The sequence below is a fragment of the Haplochromis burtoni genome, unplaced genomic scaffold (assembly GCF_018398535.1).
Source record: "Haplochromis burtoni strain Fernald_Lab_line unplaced genomic scaffold, NCSU_Asbu1 Contig_310, whole genome shotgun sequence".
Taxonomy (NCBI): Eukaryota; Metazoa; Chordata; class Actinopteri; order Cichliformes; family Cichlidae; genus Haplochromis; species Haplochromis burtoni.
The window spans coordinates 464,802-472,846 of NW_024582671.1; the positions used below are offsets into that span (position 1 = coordinate 464,802).

At 47.5% G+C, this 8,045-nt stretch overlaps 1 long non-coding RNA gene across 1 annotated transcript; it reads right to left on the reverse strand.

The window, feature by feature from the left end:
- Window positions 1-289: 289 nt before the first annotated feature.
- On the reverse strand, window positions 290-5,467 carry LOC121815800. Its single transcript, XR_006055372.1, has 3 exons — window positions 3,749-5,467; window positions 1,339-2,827; window positions 290-1,260 (listed from the first exon to the last, which is right to left on the reverse strand). It is a non-coding gene; the product is annotated as an uncharacterized LOC121815800 (long non-coding RNA).
- Window positions 5,468-8,045: the final 2,578 nt, after the last annotated feature.

The window sequence follows — 8,045 nt, forward strand, 5'->3', positions numbered from 1 at the left end:
AATGCGCGTGCTCTTTGTGAGCTCGTTCCCGGCTCGTAACCAGCGCGTTCTGCCGTCAAGGGCGATCATTGGTTAAATGTGATCATGTGACTGATGCAAGCCAGATCCTTTTATTTAGCAAAACTGTGACTAATAGTTAAATATTATTGTTGAGGGGCACAGACAGGACTCCGCACGCACACATTAAAAAAATAATAATAACTTTTTTTAAAAAGTTGCCTCAACAAAAGGGCACTTTGGGCACTCATCAGGAAAGGGGCGGGTGTTCAAGCCCCTCTAGCCCTCCCCCTCTGCACGTGCCTGTGTCTCAGGCTGTAAACACGTTTGGTCTGTGGGGACTGACTCACTGCTGCTTCTGCTGGACGCCAGGAGAACTGCAGCTGCTAAAGCGTGTCATTATTTTTAGCCTGTAGGAGGACATCCATTTAAAAGACCGGAGTTTTGTCCCTCCTGCTCTTCTTCTTCCACTTTGTCTCCCCATCAATCCATGTGGCCTCGCTCGTCCTCCACCTTCGCCCTCCTCTCGCTGTGCTGCAGACGTTGTAATGGACCGTCTCAGCGGATCGATGCCGGGGGGAGGGAGGGGGCGACCGCAGACAGAGAAGCTTTTCAGAGAAGATTTGACTTCAGGCCAAGGACGGTCAGCAGGAGACAAAGAGACCAGAGGAGGTGAAGGACACAGAAAAGTCTCCTCATGAAGTTTTCTCTTTGTCATCCGTTTTTAGTCTTTTAAAGACAAACTATCAGCAAACTAAATGAAGCCTGCAGACATCTTTGTTCCTTCACAGGTCTGCAGCACAACCATCAAATGTGGTGCGTGAATAACATCGAAGAAAGAAACTAAGAATAAATTAGACGCATGAAGAGAGCGACGTGTGGTTCCTGACATGTTTATCGAGCTGATCCCACCGTCAGCTCGGTGCTGAGCTCCACAGAACAGCGTGCTGACCAAACTCTGGACACCTATGAGGTTGTCTGTAATGTTCCCATGCCGTCCAATCAGAACTCTCACTCACAGAGCCACGCCATTCTGAGGGTTCAGGCTCCTGAGTAACACGCAGAGGTCCTGCTGATGGCCCGGCTGGACGAACATGCTCCAGTCCTGACATGAAAAACATGCCTGAACACTGCTGTTGTCACTGATGATGTCACGGATGATGTCACGGATGATGTCACAGGCTGTAGGCGCTGCAATCGGGGTGGATGAAGAGTTCTGATCCTTTAAGTGACCAGCAGAGGGTGCCACAGGCCAACTTCAGACTGCATTAACACAACAGGCATGAAAATCAACTGGTGTCAACTATTTATTTAACATTTTCAAGACCCAGATGTGCTCACCTGTCTTTGTTTATGAGCAGCAACAGCAGAAACTCACAGGACGGAGAGAGGAGGAAGAGGAGTAGTTCTGTCGCCGGGTGTTCAGGTTAATCAGACTCCCCTTTGGCTTTAATGTCTCATTGTGTGTGTGTGTGTGTGTTGCTGACTCAGTAATCATTGACAGAGTCTGTGGGGAGGAAGTGGAGCTGGTATCTCCGGGCAGCTGAGGGGGCAGACTGATGGTATCTCTCTGCTTGTCCGGTGAAAAGTGAAGTTGAGCTTCACTGCACGTACTTTACTTCATTTAGGGCTGAATAACTTGACTCTACTGTAAACTGAGAACAGCCGTGCGTCCCCACAGGACCGAGCACTCGTGTCTGTAAAATATCGCCTACACGTGAAGAAGAAACCAGGAGATGTGTTGAAGGTGTTTTCAGAGTATTTCACCTTTCTGAAGTTTTATCAGTGTAAATCTTTGATATATGTTCAATAAAGGAAACTCAGCATTGCACCAGCAGACACCACCTGCATCAGCTGTCGTGTTTCACGGCTAACCACCGTCGCTGTCAGCAGCTCTCAGTCTGTCATGTTCTCTTCAGAACAAACATCTGTGCTGATCCTCAGACGTTCGGCTTCATTTTACATCCGGGTCTGTGCGCACTTCCAGACCGCTTCTTCTGGATTTACTCAGTTCTGATTGGTTCTGAGACTGTAACATCTGCTTGATCTTCTTTAAGCGTAAGGACGGAGCTGCTGCTGGCTTTGTTCATCTGCTACCCAAGCTATTGCTGCCTGTGCACACTGCTGTAAGATGATACCCAGCGACTGAAGCGAGACTGAGGCAGACGGATGAGCTCATCGTGTTTTCGTCGCTAACCGCGTGGCTCTTCTAGGATTCCTCCTGCTGTGGTAACATCAGCAGCTGCAGCAGCTGCAGGTTCTAGTGCTCGATCCATACACGTTCTCCAAGGACGTCAGCACATCGCAGGTAATACCAATCATCTGCTAAAAGCCTCGGTGTCACCTTCACCTCAGAAACGCAACAATCAAAGTTTTACTGTCACTCAGTGGAACGTCTACTTCACACTTTAATCGTCTCCCACTGTGATTATTGTAACTCTCTCGGTCCTCCACAGCTGCCACCTCATCGTGCAGCTCTGAGATTTTACTGACGAACAGCTAAAAACTGGTTTCACTGCAGGTCTTCTGAACGAGGTGCGCATTTGATTCTGCTGGTTCCACTCTGACCACCATCAGGCAGAATCAAACAGAAACCCACAGGATCTACGGCCCGAACCACCAGGAGATGGAAAGCGGCATTATCTCAGTCTATGAGTACGTCCACACACTGACTGAGTGAATGCTTCAGGATCACCTCCTGTGCTGGTTTACAGGGTCGTGGGTGTCTGTGACGCTCTGGGAGTGACGGCGCTCTGCTGATGATTCTCTATCGTGGCTCCAAAGCTTTGGAATAATCTTCCTCTTCACATTAGGTAATCGACATCAGGGCCTGTTTGTAAATCCAGATTAAAAACACATTTTTATTTGCTGGCCTTTGATTCAGTGGTTAACTGACTTGTATTTACTTATATTTTATTGTTATTACCATGTTTATTATTTGTTCGTATTTATTATTCTCGTTGTATCTCTTATATTTCTGTTGTTCAGCACTTTGTGTGTTTTTAAAGTGCTATATAAATAAACTATGATGATGATAACAGAGTCACAGACATTAGCATCAAAGACACAACGCTAACAGGAGCCCCGCCCCCAAGGAGTCAGTCAGCTGAAGCAGGAAACAGAGCAGCCAATCATGTTCTCCACAGCAGAGGTCAGGGCAGCTGTCCATTCTCACCTTCAGGATCAGCTGTTTACGGAGCCCCACGGGGGACATGGGAGGAAAAAAAATTAAGACGGACTTTTGCGAGATTTTGCAAAACTAACTCGGGATCTCGCAAAAGTTTTAGCCGCCAGATCGGAGCCGACCGGGAGGTCGAGGCACGATGTGCCGGGAAAGCGGTGTTCCTCCCGGCTGTAGTAGGTCTCGACCTCCCGTTAGCTTCGAGATGGCGGGTGTCAGATCTCCGAAAACGTCGGAGCACTTTTGCAAATATGTGATGTCTTGTAAAACGAGCAGGTATCTGACGTTTACACAACTACAATCACGCCTCAAAATATCTTAAAAGTGTATTTTTCGACCCAGAAAGAGTAATATTACGACTAAGTAGCTGCCGCCATTGTTGGAATTCAACTTTTGCGAGATCTCGCTAAAGTCCGTCTTAGTTTTTTTTTCTCCCATGTCCCCTGCGGGGCTCCGTAGCTGTTAACCGAACCCCACTGACTGTAGAGGAAGATTCTCACCGCTGCCTCTGCTGGACGTCAGAGGAACTGCAGGGTTTGACTGCAGACAAACTGGATGTGTTGTTCTTACCTCGAGGTCGGTTTGTGAGGTTTGAACACGCAGCACAGCGTCGCTCCTTCCTGCTTTCAGGACACACTTCACTTCATGATCTTCTCATTACACTTTGATATTTCCTCTTTCCTGAATGTGCTTCTGTGGCAGCGCAGTAATAAGCCCGTCTCATCTCTTCTCTCCAGAGGAGATGCAAATTGTGGTTTTTCGTGAGATAATGCCTCATTAAATGTATCAGTGCGGCGTTGATTGATTTGTATTACCAGGAGGAGACCCCACAGTGACAGAAACATGAGGCAGAGCTGGATTATCTGCAGCATGTCCACATTTTAACTCACAGATCTCACATGGATTTTAACAGCAGTTCTGACAGCAAATCTGCTTCAAAGAGACAAAAGAGAGAAACAGACAAAGGTTCTAATGATGCTTTCATTTTACTTCTGCAAAGGCAGACAGTGGAACAAGAAAAGATCACAAAATGATCCATCAGCAAGCTGTGTCCAGCTGTGTCCTGCAGCTTTTAGATGTCACCCTGGGTCAACACACCTGAATCACATGATGAGTTCATTCCCAGGCCTCTGGAGAACTTCGAGATATGTTGAGGAGGTCATTCAGCCATGTATATAATGTGTTGTATTTGTATAACCACGCATGTGACAAATAAAGGATCTTGAGGAGGAGGAGTCACAGGGATATTACCCAGCATGCCATGGGACACATCTCAGGTGACTTTATGTTGGACTGCACTTCTTCCCTCTTGCTCATTGTGATATTAAATGTTTGGTTAGGAAAACATCATTTGCGGTAAAATCCATCCCTTCACAACCTTCAGCCCGACACATCGGCTCTAAAGCCGAGCCTGGAAACTCAGAACGCCAACGATGATCAGCGTGTGACGGATAAAGTACGAGGCGTCATCGAAGAGCATGAGGCACGGCGGGGCGCCATGGTCCACACGGCCTTAAGCAGTGTGAAACAGAGTCACACTGGGAACACGCCCAGGTGTGCATCGGGACTCTACGAGGACCTCCAGCATCAGACACCACCCGTCCCGCACACGCACACCTGTGTGTTGTTGCTCCCCTGTGTGATTTAGGTCATGTGACTCACCTGTTGCGGTCCTTCAGCGCTGCCGTGTGTCGCGCGGTCATGTTGTGTTTTTGTCTGTATCTCTGCGCAGCTGCAGTCAGCGATAACCTGCAGCCACAGTGTGGAGCAGACGCCGACCAGACGTCAGAGGAGCGCTCGCTGCAGCTTCATACCCTGTTTCACTTTTATCCGCTTCGCCATCACGCGTCCCAAATCTACGGCAGGTCTGGTAAACTCGCAGTTTCATCGATCTGTGCAGTCACAGGATTTCCTCTGAGGGCCCCTGGCGACATCAAACCCTCGTGGCCAGCTCTGCGTTCTCACAGCAGCTACTGATCCTTACCTGGACTCAGGCTGCAGCTCCATAGACCTCTGAGGAACGTTCAGTTCACACAGGAGGCACAGCCGCCCCTCGTTTCTTAATGATGATTGGTCCAGTTATTTAATGAAAATGTGCAAACACACACGGAGACAAAGAGTTTATACGCAGCTGATGAGCTCCGGTGTGAGCGCCTGTATTCCTCAGCACAGTCTGAACTCTGAGCAGCTGCCTGTGATCTCTGTAAGGATCTTCAGGAAACGTTCACGTGCTGTGTGTGTGTGTGTGTGTGTGTGTGTGTGTGTGTGTGTGTGTGTGTGTGTGTGTGTGTGTGTTTGTTTGCTTTCTCATTCTCTGCTAATATCCAAGACCTACTTCACTGCACACACACACCCACACACACTCACACACAAACTCACACACACACGCGCGCGCGCGCACACCTGGATTAAATGTGTGTTAGAGAGTTTGTGTGATTCATTTTCAGCTCTGAATTCTGATCTGTTCACCAAGGACACACACAAACACAGACACACACACACACTCACTCACACTCACACACTCTCTCACTCACTCACACACACACACTCACACACTCACACACACACTCACTCACACACACACACACACACAGCGATTGATGACATTCATTCAGAACAAAGGGTATTTCTCCTCCTCAGTGAAGTGCAACACTGCCACCTGCTGTCAGCTGGATGAAGTGCAGATAGAGCCACTGACTGATATTCAGCGCACAGTAAATGTGACGATTCCACTCACATCAAATGTTTACAGGTTTATGAATCGCTTAAAGCTGGCTGAAGCCTGGCAGCGCTGACAAACACATGAGACTGCATGAATGATCCAAGTATAACCAATGAACAGACCCACAATCAGTAGCTACAGCTGAATGTGCATCGTATCTTAATGACCTTGTAGTACCATATCACCCTATTAGAGCACTTCGCTCTCGCTCTGCAGGCCTACTTGTTGTTCCTAGAGTATTTAAAAGTAGAATGGGAGGCAGAGCCTTCAGTTTTCAGGCCCCTCTTCTGTGGAACCAGCTTCCAGTTTGGATTCAGGAGACAGAGACCATCTCCCTCCCTGGTTTTGGTTCCAGCCTGGTTCTGCTGGAGGTTTTGTTTTCTGTTACAAAGGAGGGTTTTTGGCAAAAGTGGGGAAAACAAACACTCACTTTGTCGGGGTGTTTTGTTTTTTCTCTGTATTATTGTGCGACCAATGTGGTGTTGCCATGAGGCACCACATATAACCATATAAATGCAAATGTATTGAATCGTACTATTACAGGAACCTTGAAACATATTTCCATTATTGTTGTCATAAAGTGGATGAGCACCAGAACATTCAGGCTAAGCTGTAACTGAAATATTACACGTATGAAAATGTGTAAGCGGGGAATTTAGAGATGGGACCTTCGTTTAAACCTCAGACGGCTGCCGTTTGATGTAGTTGCAGTTTATGAAAAAGCTTTTTGCCGTTTATCTACGAGTCAGACAGAAAAATTAATCTGGGACTGAGGAGGACCGTTACAGGAGGAAGTACTGCAGCACTGAAGGAGAGACAACTGGACCTGCTGCTGACAGAAAAACACTGGATGCAAAAGTAAGACGAGAACACCTGACGTCCTGTTTGAAGGAGCCAGCTGCTGCTTCCAGCTTCACTCGCAGACTTCCAGACCGGAGGACGTGTGCTGGCCGCTCTGTCGGGACGTCTCAGAGATCCCTTTACAGCATGCTGGGACATTTCTGCACGTGGTGGCCTCAAAGCCATTATTGTCCTGGTCTCCGTGTCTCTCTGGCTGATCAAATTTTCAGGCCACATGTCTGTTTATTGTCCTCCTCTCTCTGCCTGGGCGGAGCTCATCTTTGGCGCCCGCCCTTGGCCCACACACCTGGTGTAATCAGGTGCCACGGATCTGCCTGATTGCCTGAGCCTCTATTTAAGATGGCGGCTCAGCACTCTTCTTTGCTGGATCGTTGAGCAACTCCCACTTCCTGGACCTGTTCGGTTCCCTGAATCTTGTGGTGTGGCGTGGCGTGGCGTAGCGTGGCGTTGAGTGAAACGTGAGCGTGAGTGCCTGAAGAGGAGTAAGGAGCGAAGCGCGGAGAGAGAGTGGAGTGTGTTTCCTGGACCTGTTTCCCGTCGATTCTATTCTGGATCCTTATTACTCCTTTCCATATGTTATTATGTCATAAGCTATGATGTAATTGTGACAGGGCCGATACGTGGGGTGAACCCAGAAGACGACTCCATTGAGTTTCTCACAAGAATGTGAAGTTTTATTTGTCACATGTCACTGGTGTCAATAATTAATTACATAAAACTGGAAATACATTATTTATATATGTTTTAAATTAAATTAATGGGCACTGTAATTAACATTAATTATTTAATGATATACTTGACTCAGTCGTTTCGGCACTCCTGGCCCTCCACAGTAAATGAACCTTTCAGCGTTTCGAGTCCGATTTAAAGAGCCGTGAATTTAAGCTGTATCAGCGATCGTTGTTCCAAACTTTATTTTTCATCGCTCATGTAGACGCTATGTTCATCGCCTCAGTGGTTCAACTCATCGCTCCTGAACAGGCCCTCTCCACATGCTGTCAGATAATAAACGTACAGAGGAGCTTCTTTGATATTTCAGCTGACGCCTCAAACACAGACTGAGTTTTAAGATCTTCAGGATTTCTTTGTATTTGTTTGTATTGCTGTCAATCAGAGAGCTGTGACTCAGACGCCTGCAGCGCTAACAGCAGCAGTGTCTCCTCTTTTTTTTTTTTGTGTCCCGTTTGGATCTTTAGCATCAGAATTGTTGTCTTAAGGCCAAGAAAGATGCCAAGCGGATTTATTTTACCAAGTGGATCATCATGGCCTTGCCTTATTGGTCCA